We start from the raw sequence: 17,995 nt of genomic DNA, 5'->3' as shown, positions 1-17,995 counted from the left end.
GGTTCTGTAGATTCTTGGTGCTAAGGGGTACTTTGTCGTTCTGATGAAGTAAGTGTTAAGTGTCAGATAAATAGCACAGAATAATAGTTCTTTCTGCAGGTCTGGGTTTTTGTTTTTAATTGTAAAATGTTATCAATCAAACTATTGTAGCAGCTACAAAATAACTCACCAGCATGACAAAATAGTCAAAAAACAAACAAAAAAAGATGTCATCAGCACATCAGAAAAGAAGGCAACTTTAAAATTTTTCTTTTAAAATTGTCAAATATATTTTATGAAGAATTTATAAAGGGGGAAAGTATTGTAATTTATTGTTCACAAGGTTTTTTTTTTTTTTAATAAAGTGAATTTCAACAAAAAACCTTAAAAGCTCTCTTGCTACTTTGAGTTGTGCAGTTGTCTGCATCAGGAGTGAAGTTCCTACCTCCTGGAAAAGCATCTAAGCTTATGGAGTAAATCATTCTCTCCTGGAAGCCGTTGTCAAGGACGGAGATTGGACTCCAAGACTGTAACATTTCAAGTTCTCCGCAACCGCAATGCTATCTGGCTATTTTTGCTTTATATGAGAAGTATATATTGTTTAAGATTCTTGTTTCAAGATAGGTATTTTTCGTGTATGAATGTTTTACATACATATGTCTGTGCACTGTGCATGCAGTGCCCAAGGAGGCTGGATAAGGTGTCAGATCGCCTGGAACCGGAGTTCTGTGTGAACCTCCTTGTAGGTGCTGCAGATTGAACCAAAGGTCCTCTAAGAGTGCTCCAAGGGGCCTTAACCACTGAGCCATCTCTCTAACCACAGATCTTTTTTTTTTCTCCATGTATCCTATTTCTATTAAATGTATTAAGTGGATGCAATGACTTCTAAAGAAGTCAGGTTTAGCTGACAGTGGTGGCCCATGCCTTAGATTCCAACACTTGGGAGACAGGCCAACCAGGTCTACATACTGAGTTCTAAGCCAGCACAACAAAGTGAAACCTTAGGGAAAGAAATTGCCATCGTCAGCCCATTTTCTTTTGTAAAATGTCTGGTTGCCTCAGAATACAATCTATCGAGTAGCCAGTGGAACAGCTGAGGGACAGGAAGAAAGTCCCTGCCCTGCCGTGCCTCCTACTGCAGCTAAGAACCTCTGAAAACAGATTCTGCGGTCTGCTTAGAGATCATCTTTTTAAAATTCAATTTCAAGCCCTCGGGGAGGCAGGCAGATTCTCTTGAAGTAAGAGCTGATTCCTGGTGAAGAACTGAAGGTGGAAACAGCAGGTGATGCAGGTCTCACCCCAGGACCTGTGATACTGCCTAATCTCTGCCTCCAGTTGGCGGTCCTCTCACAGCAAAGCTTTATCTCACCAGCGGAAGGAACTGGCCTTGTTCTGGCCTTCCTTTAAATTCAAAAGTTGCTGTCTTGATCAGCCAATCATTGACGTCCTCTAACGCGCTTCGAAAAGACGGTTTGTGGGTAGAAAGTAACTCCGACCTGAGAAAGCCCACAGAGGCCACACCCCTAGGAGGCAAACGCCTCTTTTAAAGGTGGTACTTCCACCTAGGCAAAGAGTTTCCATTGGTTAACAGAGAGAAACAAAAGCCCCGGGCTTTGGAATTTTCTTATCCTGTTTGACCTGGTATTTCAAGCTTAGCCTGTTTTGAGCTGAAGTTAAGCAATTTGGTATTACCAAAGCTGTTGTGGTCTAGCACACGAAAGATCCGGTATGGAAGAGTAACTTTTGCAAATAGCCACATAAGTAAGTGTGTCTTTGGGTAAGCAGCTGCTTCATTTTGAGCCTCAGTTCCAATAGCCACCAAATGAAAGTGATAATTACATCTCATTGCATGTTGAGTTGGTCAGCGATCTTTGCTCAAGTATTTGAAGTTTAGGAGAGCAGAGTTCTGGCCAGCCAGGGCTGCATTGCGTGCGTGACCCTTTCTCACAAAACAACAACGGCAACAAAACACACCACAAGGAATTTCCATGAGAGGAGGAAGGAAGGAATCACCGAATTAGTCTTCAGATATAGCTTTAATTGTCCCTGACCTTGGCAGAATCTGGTGAAGGCACTGTCCCCTTTCCTCAGGAGTCCAATGTCACAGACCCCAAGTTGAGGGATCCTGGGTTGGGGTGGCCAGCTTGCCTTTGTGATAGCGCTCCTAACCTAAAGAGTCCTTGCACCCAGGGATTCTAGTGAACCCACATGATTTTGTTTCTTGCCTTAGGTGATAGCTACACAGGAGTTATTGTGTGTAGAATCAGCAAGCCACACGTGACTTTGCAGTTCCTCACTCCCTGGCCCTCAGATGTGCAAGACAAGTGCTCCTGATTCTAACACATAAAATTTTTAGACTTCAGATATTTTATTATACTTCAGCTTGAAAAAAAAAATTTTTTTTGAGAGACGGTTTTCTTTACTCTAGACTGGCTTCAAACTATGTATCTGAAAATAACCTTGAACTCCTGATTCTCCTGCCTTTACCTTCCAAGGGCAGGGGTTATAGGTGTGTACTACCGCATCTAATTTATGCATTGCTGACCACTGAAGACTGAACCCAAGGCCCCTGGCAGCATGTACTCTACTAACTGAGCCATATCCCTAAAACAATAAACATGACGCTGGGGCTGGGGCTCAGTGGTGCAGCATGTGTTTAGCATGCCTAAACCATGGCTTCCTTCCCCCGAATCATACACACACAAAGCAAAAGAAGTCAGGAGTGGTGGAACATGCCTTTAATTTATCTGAACCAAAGAGGGGGAGATGGGGGCTGTGTGTAACTTTGAGGCTAGCCTGGTCTACATAGTGAGTTCCAGATAAGCCAGAGCTACATAGTGAGACCCTGTCTCAAAATCAAAAGCAAAGGTGGACGGTGGTGGTGCATACATTTAGACCCACACTAGGGAAATAGAGACAAACAGGATCTCTGCATTTGAGGCCAGCCTGGTCTACAAAGGAAGTTCCAGGACAGCCAGGGCTACACAGAGAAACCCTGTCTTGACAAACCAAAACCAAGCAAAAAGAAAAAGAAAAAAACAGGTGCATGGGGCCTGGAGACTATCTACTGTGATTGTGATTGTGTGTGGAAAAAGGAGCAACCCTTCATCTTTCTGGTCCTGTGTAACTTCATGAGTATCCTAACCTCTTCAATTCTGTTTCCTGTGAGTATTTATTATTAAGGAGACATTCCTTTTCTGTGGTCTAGCCTGGCCTCAGCCTCTTGGATGCCAAGATTACAGAGAGACACCATGTTGCTCAGCCTCCTGAATTTATACAGAAAGGACACTTAACTCCTGATATGCAAAGGTTCTCTTCAGGAACTGTCACTGGTGCCAGGACACTGAGGCTTAAAACTACCCTTACTGCCAATCTGCACTGCTGAGAAACACTGAGGTTTTTGGGTCATTTGTTTTTGTTTTTTGTTTGTTTGTTGTTTTTGTTTTGTTTTTTATTAACGTTAGTTTCCATTTTTACCTCAGTGACGAAGTTAGCATCTTCTGTATCAAGATGGCACCGTCCGGCCAGTCTTCCTGCCTTGCAGCCCTCTGCAGATCTAAGGCTCAGCTCCCCTTTGCTCTACCTTCATTCCTCTGAGAGTATTATAATTCAAGATGTCTGCCGCCTCTCAGACTCAAGTGCCAGGAATATTAAGAGATACTAAGGGGCTTTTAAAGAACCATACAGCTGTGGTCCGGCTAGTCCACCAATGGTCGTCTCAGTATGGAAATCCAAGAATCTGGTAGTCATGGCAAGCAGGCCACAGCCAAAGCTCCCTTCTTCTGTGTCCTTTATATGGTCTGCCATGAGAAGGCGTGGCCCAGGTTTAGAGTGGGTCATCCCACTTCATATAGTCCAAATAACCAAATCCCTTACAGGTCTCTCTGCCCAGCCACTTGACTTTTGAGTTAACTCCAGGTATTGATCAAGTTGACAACTAAGAATGGCCATCACGCATGTACGTATGATACATCTGGCTACAGTCACACCACGGACCTCTTCCTCAGGACTTTCTTTTTACATTTAAAAGTAATTTGTTAGCCAGGCAGTGGTGGCGCACGCCTATAATCCCAGCACTCTGGGAGGCAGAGGCAGGTGGATTTCTGAGTTCGAGGCCAGCCTGGTCTGCAAAGTGAGTTCCAGGACAGCCAGGGTTACACAGAGAAACCCCGTCTCGGAAAAAACAAATCCAAAAAAAAACAAAAAAAAAATTTAATTTGTTTGTTTGTTTGTTGAGACAGGGTTTCTATATCCTCAGTAAACCAGGCTGGCCTTAATCTCAGAGATCCACCCGAGTGCTGGGATTAAAGGCATTGCCCTAACTTTTATGTTTTTGAGAACTGGAAAACTTTTGAAAAAATTAGATGGTTTTGAACTTTATTCAATGCTTAGATTTTTTTTTTTAAATTACTTTTAAGGTAGGTGGTGGTGCTGCTGTACACCATTAATCCCAACACTTGAAAGGCAAAGACAGCCAGGGCTACAGAAAAACCCTCTCAAAAAAAAAAAAAAGGAAAGAAAAGAAAAGAGAAAAGAAAAGGAGGGGGCTGCCTGGGTGCCTGGAGAGAGAACTCAGCGCTTAAAAGCAGTGACTGCTCTTCTACGAGTCCCGAGTTCAATTCCCAGCACCCACACGGGGCCTCATCTATGATGAGATCTGGTGCCCCCTTCTGGTATGCAGGAATATTTGCAGACAAAACACAGCATACAAAATTAATTAATTTTTTAAAAAGACAAATATGTAAAAGCTGTAATAATCTCACCTATCAGGGAGGCACTGATGGTGGCCCTCCACAGGGATGCTCTACCAAGTCTGGGAGCTCAACTTCATAATCTGTGGGAAGAAATTGAAAGAAATTATAGTGTCTGTTGTTCATTTAACTAAAAAGTATTATGGTTGGCCATACTGGCACAGGCCCTTAATCCCAGTACAGGTACATGTCTGAATTTGATGTCAGTCTGATCAGTTCTAGGGCAGCCTGGGCTACTAGTGAGACCCTTTCTCAAAAACACCACTCTGCAGAGGGTTTGCCTGGGATTGATCACTGACACTGCAGAGTCACCATCCACCACCCCGGCAGGTAAAGGCTGGAGGAACAGAATAATCAATTTGTCGTAGAAAGGCAAAGTCACCCTGGGTGTGGAGGCTTTCACCTGTCAATCCCAGCACTGGGAAAACTGAGGCAGGAGGATGGCAGTCTGGGCTTCGGTAGGATACTGTACTGGAGGCAGGAGAGAGGACAGAAAGTTTCCAGGGCAAATGTTGCTGCCGTCCCCAGAATTGAAGAAAGAGACAGGCAGATGCAGAGACGCTTCCAAACTGCAAACACCTGGGGGACATAACAGCGGGCGGGGGAGCCAGAGGTGGTTGTTGAGTGTGTTTCTTGATCACTAGTTATTTAAATTACATCTGTTTATTTACGTGTGCGCGGTGCGCAAAGCATTGTCTCAATTAAGACTTCCTCTTCCCAGGTGTGTCTGAGTTTGTGTCAAGTGGACAAAAACCAGACTGCACGCCATTATAAACTATGATCCTCAGCCCCCAAATCACATTTTATATGCTTGCAATTCATAGCATATTCTAGAACAAAGTGAGAGAAAGCGTATCAGTGGCTACCTGGGCGTGCAGTGGCATAGTATGGTTTCCAACCCACAGGAAGAACCTTTTAGAAGCTGTAGCTGTGCTAAGTGGTTTATACCCTTTTTATGCTGATTAGTTATTTGAACTAAAATCAAACAAAACAAAGAAAGACTAGCGGCCAGGTTCTAGCCATCAGAATTTCAGTAGGTGGAGCCCTTACACTAATATTGTAGGACATTAGTGGCTCTAATGTAAAATGAGGGTAAAATGGTTGTGCACATCTGTCTTCCTCCCACTCCGCGGCAGGAAAAGAAGAGTTCAGGGACCAGCTCCCGCACCACAGCTCCGGAACCGGAAGCTTCCACCAACCGGAAACCGTGGCTCCAGATGAACTGGAGAGATGCTCTGTAGTTCAAAGCCGCAGCTGCTCTTCCAGAGGACCCAGGTTTGATTCCCAGCTCCCAGATGGCACCTCACAACTAACTCTAGCCCTAGGGGATCCAGCGCCCTCCTATGACCTCTGCAAGCACCAGGCACTCAAGACTGTAGGGACAGACAAACAGCCAAAAGACCCCCCCACATAAAATAAGAAAACCTTTTTTTTTTTTTTTAAGATTTATTTATTATATGTAAGTACACTGTAGCTGTCCTCAGACACACCAGAAGAGGGCATCAGATCTCTTTAAGGATGGTTGTGAGCCACCATGTGGGTGCTGGGATTTGAACTCATAACCTTCGGAAGAACAGTCGGTGCTCTTACCCACTGAGCCATCTCTCCAGCCCCTTTTTTTTTTTTTTAAAGACAGGGTTTCTCTGTGTAGCCCTGGCTGTACTGGAACTCCGTCTGTAGACCAGGCTGGCCTCGAACTCAGAAATCCATCTGCCTCTGCCTTCCAAGTGCTGGGATTAAAGGCGTGAACCACCACTGCCCAGGTAAGTAAATTTCTTTAAAAGTAGCATAAGAAGCGGAGTTAATTAGACTGAGGGACAAGTAAAAAGGAAAAAAAAAAAGGTCCGGATAGCATCTTGAAAATTCACTTACCTCCACCGCGCAGCTGCAAAGACCCCACTGCAGCGCCCCCACTTCGGCGACCATCTCTACTTTGGAAGTCTTTTTATGTCACAGTCTCATGAGCTTGTGAGAAGCATTGAAACTTGTCCCTCGGGGGTATTTGACAGGACTTTCTTTCAAGCATTGAAAAAATGCATTTTAAAAAATCAATTTTACATGAATATGCGTGAGTATGGACATGCTAGAACACACGCGTGGAGTCTGAAGACAGCTTGCAGGAGTCGGTTCTCTCTTTCCACTACGTGGGACCGGGGATCTAGCTCAGGAGGTCAGCTGAGTGGCTGGTGACTTTACCTGCTGAGCCATCTGGTCTGTCCAGCACTTTCTGTTTTGTTTTTTTTAATTAATTAATTAATTAATGCATATGAATACACTGTAGCTGTCTTCAGACACACCAGAAGAAGGCATCAGATCCCATTACAGATGGCTGTGAGCCGCCCTGTGGTTGGTTGAACTCAGGACCTCTGGAAGGGCAGTTAGTGTTCTTAACCACTGAGCCATCTCTCCAGCCCCTTCTGTTTTTATTTTTAATGTACAGAATAATGGATTTCACCATGGCATCTTCTTTTTATACTGTATATAACGCCCGTCAATCATATTTGCCCCACCTTACCCACCCCCTCCTCCTGGCTCTCTACTTTAGAACTTCTCAACTTGGCTTCCAAGGAGAGACTCTAGCATGGTCAGCAGACCCCCTAGAATTACAAGCAAAAGCTTAGGCTGGCCTTGAACTCTTGAACCTCTTGCTCTGGCCTCCTGAGTGCTGGGATTATAAGCACGCATAGCCACACTCAACCAGCAGCTCCATCCAAACACCCACGAGCCACCCTTGACTGACCGCATCTGTCACAAGTGCTCTGGGGAGAGGCACAGGACACTTCAAAGGAGGAATTGGAAGGCTCCCCCAGGGGTGACCCTTCTTGTCAGGATCCACCTATCAGAATACACAGCACACAGCTACTGCAGTTAGCCAAGGTTCTGGCCTTCTCCAGCTGACTCAGGAATGAACCCTTCTGGCCCCGCCTCTCCCAGTTCAGAGGGTAGGATTTCCTGAAGCTGAAAAGCCTGCGGGCCTCGCCCTGTGGTTCTCACATCATCGATGGTGTGCTACAGTGAGCTGTGTGTGTGTGTGTGTGTGTGTGTGAGAGAGAGAGAGAGAGAGAGAGAGAGAGAGAGAGAGAGAGAGAGAGATCGATCTTTGGAACTAAATCATGTTTATCTCAGCCTACATCTCAGCCTAGGTCCAGACCTTAGAGGAGAAACTTCCTGGCCTCAGGATTTCCTTTAAGTACATGGGCCCAACGGGTTCAAAGGGTCTTTGTAATAATTAATCATTGTCAGTGACCTGGGTATAACTCCTGCTGTGAAATTCAGGGGTTCTGCCCATTCCTGGAAAACTACCACTGACTGTCACAAAGGACGGAGACACAGGTCCTGCCCTCAGCTGAGGAAGGCACGGTTAGTTCACAATTGGAAATGAAAAAGCCAGAGTCCGAGCTGCAGCTCCTTGCTGAACTGCTGCCCCTTCGTGAACCAAGACGGTTTGATCCCAGCATTTGATCCCAGGTGCAATGGCGCATGCGTAGGAGGGTCACGCGTTAGAAGCCAGCCAGGCTGCATGTCAAGACCCTGTCTCAAGAAAAAGAAAGTGCTGGAAGTATAGCTCGCAAGTTAGAATGCTTAGCATGAGGCATTAGAGTAATTCTGGAGAGAGAAAGGGAGGGGGAGGGGAATGGAGAGAGGGGGAGGGGAGATCCTGAGAACAGAGCACTTACCTCATGTCCAAGGGCCGGGGTGAGATTCAGTCCTCAGCAGAGAAAGCAAACCGAGTGTGGTGTGCACTCCTGTGATCCAAACACTTTGAGGCAGGAGTTCAAGGTTAGCTTGGCTACCTAACAAGTTCATGGCTGGAGATCCACCCGCCTCTGCCTCCCCAGGCAAGTGCCACCATCGCCTGTCCTATTTTCGAAATTTATTCCAGGACAGTGAATGGTGGTATACCTACATAGTAAGACTGTCTAGGAGGAGGAGGAGGAAGAGGAAGGAGAGGAGGAAAATGGGGAAGGAAGGAAAGGATGTCTTCTCAAACAGCAAGGATTAGAGACAGCACAAGTCACATTTTAGTATGTAGCTGTCTTTATTCTGCTCCAGGTCCCCATGACACCTAGAGAAAGATCTCTGATCTCCTGGATTGAGGTTGGGTGCAGAAAGCGTCTTCCATGGGGATGGTCACCGGCCAGGTCCACGGGGTCCAGCATCCGGTCCGTGGGAGCAGTCGGTTTTCACGCCCTAAAGGAGCACATCTGGCCCTGTGAGAAGCCTTGCTGTCAGGACTCACTGATCTTAGTTCTCAACCTTCAACCACCTGAGCGAAGCCTTCATCTCCACCCCGGGACAGATAACGTCCAGCTACGGAAATGGCAGATGGAAACAACAAGCCCTACTGTGTGCAAGGCTTTGTAACATGGTTTAAAAAAATTGTTTCACTTAAAGAAACACTCTTGAAGCTGGAAGGATGGTTCATCAGTTAAGAGCATTGGCTGCTGGTCCAGAAGACCTGGGTTCAATTCCCAGAACCCACATGGTGACTCGCAATCATTCATAACTCCAGTTCCAGGGAAAGCCTTCTTCTGGCCTCGGTGGGCATCGGGCATTCCTATGGAGCCATACATACATGCGGGCAAATATACATACACACAAAGTAAATAAATATAAAGATAAAAGATCAGTTGCAATTCACCAGTAAGATTTAGCATTTCTGAAATGACATACATCTAATGGTTTAATGAAAAACTGACAGTCTGCTATAGCAAAACATTTTAACACATCTCTCTTACTAAGTGATAAAATAAGCGAAATAAAAATATATTAGTAAAAATATAAACATTTTGAACCGAGCAGTTAATGAGCTCCGTTTACCCCAAGTCAATACAGTCATTCACTGTCCCAAATATTGTGGAATTAAATAAGTCTTCCTGTTACCCCAGCGGCTTGCTGTAAAATCTATGCCGACGTCATTCTCATGATCCCTCTGCCTCAGACTCTCAAGTGCTGAAATTAAAGGTGTGTGCCACGCTGGCTGCCTGATGACAGTCCCCCAGTATCACCCTTGGCACATAATCTGCAGCTGTTCCCGCCAAGACAACCATTACATCCTACAGAGAAGCTCCTTAAACAACTCAAATAGCTTCAGGAAGTTCCAGAAACTGACCAGATTCACTAAGTCTCTTCTTCCCAAGAGTAGACGAGCCAAGTTGCTGAGAGTCACTCCCAGACCAGCGAAGCTGAGAAGAGGACTCTGAGGCCAGCCCAGATGTGTGAAAGAAACAGAAACCCGCGGAGCTGTCTGGAAGAAGTTTAGACCAACTGGGGCCTAAAAAGGACACTCCCCAGTCTGCTGAACTGCCAGCAAGCTGTGCGGTGTGCTCCAGGTTCCCGGCCTTGTGAGCTGTTGGCCATGTTGGGGTGGGCTTTGGTGATGGGGCTGTCTTTGTTCCTATAAGGGACCCCTCACCCATATTCGTGTAACGACCCCCAATAAAACCCATTGGCTCCCCAAGGTGGACTTTGGTTGTATGTGTACTTGGATCCTCCAAGGGCTTGTTATTTGGGACAAGTAGCTGTGTGTGTTGCGTGTTCCCAGGAAAGTCTTGTCACACAATAGCACGCATCAAGACCTTAATAAATGTCAGGGATTAACTGAACACAGGAGAAGTTTCTTTGCTGTGTGACTTTGATCTAGCCACTTAACTTCTGTGAGCTCCACATCCTCCGAGGAGAGGCTGTAATAATAAATTATTTTTCCAAATTGTTCTGCTAACCAAATTACAATAACATACGACGGCGCAAAGTCATTTCCTAATCTCCCAGGAGGGACACTAACGAAGGAGGAGTGGCTGTTGTTGTTGGCTAACTACCTTCACAGAACACCCGGTGTCAGCATAAAGAACAGTCTAAACCCTTCCAGTGGCCTAGGGCACCAAGGGTGTCTGTTCAGGCGGCCGTGCAGGCAGCCCCTGAAACTCTGGAAGAACAGGAAAGAGACAGGGAAGTTGAAGAGGGATCAGGAAGGCATCCTGCCTGGTACAGCCTGCCCCCTGGTGGACAAGCTTGGATAATCCAACACTTTCGGGGTGTCCAGGCATACACCACACCCCAAAGAGTTTCTGCACCGCTCCAGTTGCATGAATTTTCCTGTGGATTTTGTAAGGTCTGGTGGGATGACTTTGGAAGCAATATTATCATGGCGGCAACTTATCACGTGTGGTTGACCAGGACTTGGGCGGTGCTATCTCCTGATTAGTAGATACAGCAGGGGCAGGCTCTCTGACTGTCTTAAAACTCCAAAGGGAAGCAGCATGATTTGCACCTAGCTCCTTGATCGCACAAAGACTTATCCCCAGATCCTTTCCGTTTGTCTGGATGCTGGAGAGTGAACTCAGCACCTCTTCCCTGCTGGTAAGTGATTTACCAGTGAGCGGCAGTCCTGGTCTGTTTGAGGGCAGGAAGGGACATCAAGTGACTTGACTTATTTTTTTTCTCTTCAAGACAGGGTTTCTCTGTGTAGCCCTGGATGTCCTGGAACTCACTCTGTAGACCAGACTGGCTTCAAACTCAGAAATCCGCCTGCCTCTGCCTCCCAAGTGCTGGGATTACAGGCCTGCGCCACCACCGCCTGGTGAGGCTTGACCTTGGCAGTGGCCTTGGTGGCCTTAGGGAAGGTGACATTGCTAAGAGCCCTGGCCATGTGTGGATGGCAAGTCCTCCCTTGAAGACTGGTGCTGACCACACCACCATCTGCACTGAGAGAGAAGCTCCTGCTGGCTCTTCCTGAGGGAAATACAGGATTGTGGGAGGACCCGGTGGCCCACGCTAGGCAGCCCCGGCGGCAGCCAGCCCTCCCCCTCCTCTCAGCTCTCCCTCACTACGTCTTCAAGCCTCATGGCTCCCAGGGTGGCACAGCGCAGACCCTCGTGCTGCCAGACTGCCGGAGCACCTGGATCTCATTCCCTTCTGCTGCCAGAGTTAACATGACGTGTCTGTTTACGACGACTAATTATCAACGCAGAACTCCAAGAAGCAGCCAGGACCCGCACACACCGCTCCTCACCCCTGCTGTGTCCCAGACTCTGTATCCCCACTTAGAACCGGAGTCGAAGATGCCTGGAAAGATGGGGTAAGATGGGGGGGACTCCTCTTTTCATTCTCAGGGCACAAGAAGCAGCCATAGCTTTGTAATTCAATGAGACTCCTATGGACAAGTATGGAGTCCCTGGACTAAAGATGGCAGTTAGGAGAACACGCTGCTCTTGCAGAGGACCAAAATTCAATTCCCAGCACCCACATCAGGGGACTCACAACCGTCAGTAACTCCAGCTCCAGGGAGTCCAGTGCCCTCTTCTGGCCTCTCAGCTCACCTACACTGCTGTGAGCATTGTCCCACACAGACAGGAACACAGACCCGCAATTAAAAAAAAAAAAGTGTGAGAAACCTTAAGAGGACCAGAAGTTCCGATGCTATAAAACCCAAAGGTGATTCCCCAGGTCCATGGAGTCCTGGTGAGCTGAACTGTTCGTGGTCTGACTCTTGCTTCCTATGTTCCTGTATTCTTCAAAAATACAGCTAGGTGTGGTCAATAGTGCATACCTTTGATCCCAGCACTCAGGAGGCAAAGGCAGGCAGATCTCTGAGTTTGAGGCCAGCCTGGTCTATAGAGAAAGTTCCAGGACAGCCAGGAATACGCAAAGAAACCTTGTCTGGAAAGATCAAACATACATACGCATATACATACATACATACTTAATCTTCATGCAAGTATTCATACCTGAGGGTATACATGTTTACTGCTTGCATGCCTAGTGCCTTGGAGACCAGAAGAGGTCCCCTGGAACAGGAGTTACAGTACTTGTAAGCCATCATAATGGTGCAGGGAACCAAACAGTCAGTTCACCGAACATTCTCTAGGACTGGAAAGGGAACCCAGCCCCTCACACATTCAAAGTGAACGACCCTCAGGCCTAAAGGTGAAATCTGAATAGCACTAAAGAAGCTAGAGGGGTCAGAAGGTCGGACAGTGAGAAGAGACCCAGTCCCTGCATGGCGGGAAATGTGTGGTGTGTTCAAAGAGCAGGCCAGAGCAGGTGTGGTGGTGCACGCCTACAATCCCAACCCTGGGGAGTGGAGGCAGGAGGGTCAGAAGATCAGGACCATTCTCATCTATGCTTAGATGTCATTCCAGACAACATAAGATCCTATTGCAGAGCAGAAAACCCAAAAAGGCAAAGAGTAGAGCAGACCAGGAGACCAAGAGCATCTGATTGGAAGAGACCAGGAGGAGGGAAGGGGGACAAGGCCAGAGAGTCAACAGGCCGCCAAGAATGCTAGCTTCTTTGGATTTTGGTTTGTTTTGGTTTAGTTGCTTTCTGCCTTTTGAAATACGGTTTCTCTGTGTAGCCCTGCTGTCCTGGAACTCACCCTATAGACTAGGCTGGTCTCTAGCTCAGAGGTCTGTCTGCCTCTACATCTCGACTGCTGGGATTTATTTTTCTCAAAAGATTTATTTATATTATGTATATTATTTATTTTATGTATATGAGTACACTGTAGCTCTCTTCAGATATACCAGAAGAGGGCACTGGATTCCAATACAGATGGCTGTGAATCACCATGTGGTTGCTGGGAATTGAGCTCAGGACCTCTGGAAGAGCAACCAGCACTCTTAACCCTTAAGCCATCTGTCCGGGCCTGAGTACTGGGATTAACATTGTGCACCCCAGCAGGGGGTTGGCTTCTGTGTTGAGGGATGAACCTCCCACTAATGCCTCCCACCTATAAGCCAGTGTTCTAGTATGGTTGTCTTCCTACATACTCGACAGTGTATCACATGTGTGCTTTGTGCCCTTGGAGGCCAGGAGCAGTGCTGGATCACCCATACTTGGAGTTGTAGGAGGTGGTGAGCCCCCCCATGGGAGGGCTGGGACTCAAACCTGGGACCTCCACAAAAGAAGTCAATGCTCTAACCACTGAGCATTCCCTACAGCTCCTGCCATTGGCTTTTATTGGAGTGTGTTTTGAGCAGAAAAGCCATAGGGTTGGTGTGTATTTTAAAATCTGTGTGTGTGTGTGTGTGTGTGTGTGTCCACGTGCATGCCTATGCAAGCGGCACGTGTCTGATTTATATTTGAAAGTACTGACGTAGCCATTATATTGAGAACAGACTCTAGGGAGTTGAGCATGGCGGAAGGGAAGCTTGGGAAAGACCATGGCGGCATCTTAGGCCAGGACACTGATGATGTGGCCTGCGGTAGTGGGGATGCAGCTGGGTAAGAAGCCATGGTATCCACACGTTTCCTGAAGAGAACCAGAGGGTCTTGACTGGACTGGATAAGAAGGTAAGAGAAGGAGGGGCTGCCCTCAGAGGGGCTGGGGTCGAGGCTCAGCTTGTCGAGGGCATGCCTCTTGCTCGGGAAGCCCTGGTTTTGATCCCCAGCACTGCATAGGACTGGACATGGTAGTACACACTCAGGGGGCGGAGGCAGGAGAATCACAAGTTCAGGGTCATCCAAAGCCAGACCCTGCCTCGAGTTAGGTCAGGCATAGTGCCCAACTCCTTTAATCTTGGCAAGTGGGAGGCAGAAGCAGGAGAGTCTAAGTGAGTTCGAGGTCAGCCTAGTCTACATAGCGAGTTCCAGGCCAGCCAGACTACACGGCGAGACTGTCTCAAAACAAACCAAAAAAAAAAAAAAAAAATCAACATCAAGGTCATGGCGTGAGCAGCTCCAGAAAGAAGCAAACACGGCTTTACAGTCTCTTGTGCTCCTCTCCACATCCTTTGCTGCGCCGGGCGGTGGTGGCGCTCACCTATAATCTCAGCACTTGGGAGGCAGAGGCAGGCAGATTTCTGAGTTCGAGGCCAGCCTGGTAGGACAGCCAGGGCTACAGAGAAACCCTGTCTCGAAAAAAAGCAAAAAAAAAAAAAAAAAAAAAAAAAAAAGAGAGAGAGAGAGAGAAAGAGAGAGAGAGAGAGAGAGAGAGAGAGAGAAAGAGAGAGAGAGAGCATCTAGCTGGCACGTAAGAGAAACAACTGGTCAACAGGAGCCTCAGAGGTCACCTCATGGATTGTAGCACACACACACACACACACACACACACACACACAAATAAACGTCAAGCATTGATGGTCGATGCCATCAACAGAATCTAGAGCCACTCAGGAGACCAGCCACCTCTGGACATGCCAGCGGCGAGGGATCCTTTTGGCTAAGTTCACAGAGGTGGGAAGAGGCACTTTAACTGTGGGGAGCATCGTTTCCTAGGTTGTGGTCCCGGACTGAATAAACAGGAGAAAGAGATCGGAACACCTGCATTCACCTCTCTCTCGGCGTCCTCACTGTGGCTGCAATGTCATCAGCTGCTTCCTGTTCCTGGCACCGGGCCTTTCCTGCCACGCTAACTAAACAAACCTTCTTTTCCTTAAGTTGATTCTGTAAGGCATTTTGTGGCAGCAATGAGATAAGTATTACAACTACTATGACAGGAAGAAAGGGGGGAGAGAGAAAGAGAGAGAGAGAGAGAGAGAGAGAGAGAGAGAGAGAGAGAGAGAGAGAGAGAGAGAGGAAAGAAAAAAGAGAAAGGAAAACAAGAAAAAAAAAGTAAAAAAAAAAAGTAAACTCCCATATACCACCTGGGTGATCATGGAGGTGTTACTAACCCTCTCGTGTTAATAGGGCCAGGGTGGTAACTCTATTATCAGAATGCTTAGTATCTGTGGGGTCCTAGGCTTCGTCCCCAGTACTGCAAAAAAAAAAGTAAATAATACAAAATTCATAGAATAATAATTCCCCCTTTACACAGGAGTTTCTAAGTCAGGGAGGTACTGAGTATAAAGCACTCTTTTTGCACAGTACTTAGTATGGAAACACTCACCAATTCTGCACTAAGAGAGCAGACATCTTGTTAGTCTTGTTTGCATTGTTCGCTAGCTATGTAGGTGCTCAGAGAAATAAATGTTCAGCGACAAGGCATCTCCCTCTCTAGTACCCCCGCTGTGTGTGTCCTGTCTGGGTGGTGCTGGGGGCCTGCGCCTGCTCTGAGCCACACCCCTCTGAGGGGCAACAGCCAGAGCTGGGCTATTGTTGTGGCTAAGATTCTTTCCCCAAATGGAAAACCACAAATTAAAGTGGAGCTTTAGCTCTGCTCTCTGGAATCAAGGGAGGCCACCAGCCCATGACGGGCCTCCTTCCAGGTCGGAGCCCCTGCCTCAGGGCAAGCCTGGTCACCTCTCAACTCGACATCTTCTGCATCCTGGCTTCTCTCTAAGCCTCTTGTCCTCCCTGAGACCCCAGCTCCTGCTGTCCTCTGACCTGAGGCTCCCAGGCTCTTCCACCCCTAGACCAAACACCAATCCCCTCCAGGCCCTGCTCAAATCCCTTCTTTGAAGCTCCCCTACCCCACCCAGGCAGAACAAATCGCCCCTGGCCCACCCCGTGTCATCTGCTTTCTTTGTTTCTCTGTGAGGCAGGGCTGATCATTTTCCTCTGCAGTACCTCCTGTTCCATCTCTGGTGCTACCCTCCCGATGAGTTTGTGACCTCTGTCTGCTGACCCCACAGCTCAGGGAAAGCGTCCCAAATGATCTGTCACCAGCAGCGGAGGGGGAGGGAGGCTGGGGACAAAAGGCTCGGGTCACAAGGCCGGAGAGGCCCAAGGAGACGTCAGAATCATCCAGCATTTCCAGAGCGCCCCAAGGTGCTGGCGATTTCTCCGCCCGCCCTCAAACTACACAAAGCCAGGTCTCATCATCACCCATATTTGACAACACATTTTTTGTGGGAGGCTGAGTGGACAAAGTGGACTTGAACGGAGGCAGGGCTGAAGCGGGGCTGGCTGTGGCCCGGAGGCTGTGGCCAGTTGAAGGGGATGTAGGCACGGGGATCGGAAGCCATATCTGAAGGCTCCTCCAGCCCTTTGTCACCATTCCTGACACCCAGCTGGAGCTATTCCCGGCCTGGCGTCAACCCTCTCTAGAGGAGCCGCCTGTGACTCAGGTCCCATCCTGAGCTCAGGTGCTCCGGGAACCAGCCTGGACAGAGGAAGGAAACAGCCCTCAGACTTGGCCTCCCCCTCCCCCAGCTCCCAGCCAGTGGGCCGGAAGGAGCCACTTTAAAGATCTCCCTGGGGACCCATGACCAGCAAGAGAGAGGATCCGGCGCTTGTCGAGTGCTTCTGAGACGTGAGGGCAGCCGGACAGAGGGCTGTGGGCCCCATCCTCTTAGCACCGACAGATACATGACCTCCCGCCTTCCTCTCTTTGTCTGCTTACCCTCCCCCTCTAGCTCTTTCAGGGTCTGTCACCTAGCGTCCGCCCCGTTAGCCCTCTCCCCGGTTCTCCTGTTCAGGCTCCGTGGTCCCAGGTCTCTGTCTGTCCTTGCACACTGTCCACTGGCATCATGGTGCGGGGGTGCTGTCACCTCAGACTGGGAGTTCCTGAGAGCGAGGCTCTCCAATCCCCCCACCCCCGCTCATGACCACCCCCCTCCCAGAGCGCTGGCCTCTGACTAAGTCTCCCTAAGTCTCTGCTCTCTGACTGAGTCCTGAGGGGGAGCCAGGCTCATTTTAGAAGTACGGGAAAGAAGACATCCAATCAGGATGACTTTTTTCTCTTTTTTATAAAAAGATTTATTTAAGCCAGGTGGCGCACGCCTGTAATCCCAGCACTTGGGAGGCAGAGGCAGGTGGATTTCTGAGTTCGAGGCCAGCCTAGTCTACAGAGTGAGTTCCAGGACAGCCAGGACTACACAGAGAAACCCTGTCTCAAAAAACAAAAAAACAAACAAACAAAAAACTAAAATAAATAAATAAATAAATAAATAAATAAATAAATAAATAAATAAACTTCATACCCTTTTCTAAGCCGGGCAGTGGTGGCGCACGCCTGTAATCCCAGCACTCTGGGAGGCAAAGGCAGGTGGATTTCTGAGTTCGAGGCCAGCCTGGTCTACAGAGTGAGTTCCAGGACAGCCAGGGCTACACAGAGAAACCCTGTCTCAAAAAAAACAAATCCCAAACAAAACAAAACAAAAAACCAAAAAAAGACAAAAAAAGATTTATTTATTTTATATATGTGAGTACACTGCAGCTGTCTTCAGCCACACCAGAAGAGGGCATCAGATCCCATTACAGATGGTCTGTGAGCCACCATGTGGTTGCTGGGATTTGAACTCAGGACCCCTAGAAGAGCAGTCAGTGCTCTTAACTGCTGAGCCATCTCTCCAGCTCCCAGGATGACTTTTGTGGGACCCACTGGGTTCCCCTTCCAGTAGTCTAGCTTCTGCCCTTGGTCCCCGGACCACTGCTGTGATAGG

The sequence above is a fragment of the Apodemus sylvaticus genome, chromosome 3, assembly GCF_947179515.1.
Source record: "Apodemus sylvaticus chromosome 3, mApoSyl1.1, whole genome shotgun sequence".
NCBI classification, from domain to species: Eukaryota; Metazoa; Chordata; class Mammalia; order Rodentia; family Muridae; genus Apodemus; species Apodemus sylvaticus.
The sequence above is the reverse complement of the archived record's forward strand: the minus strand, read 5'-3'. Positions refer to the sequence as shown.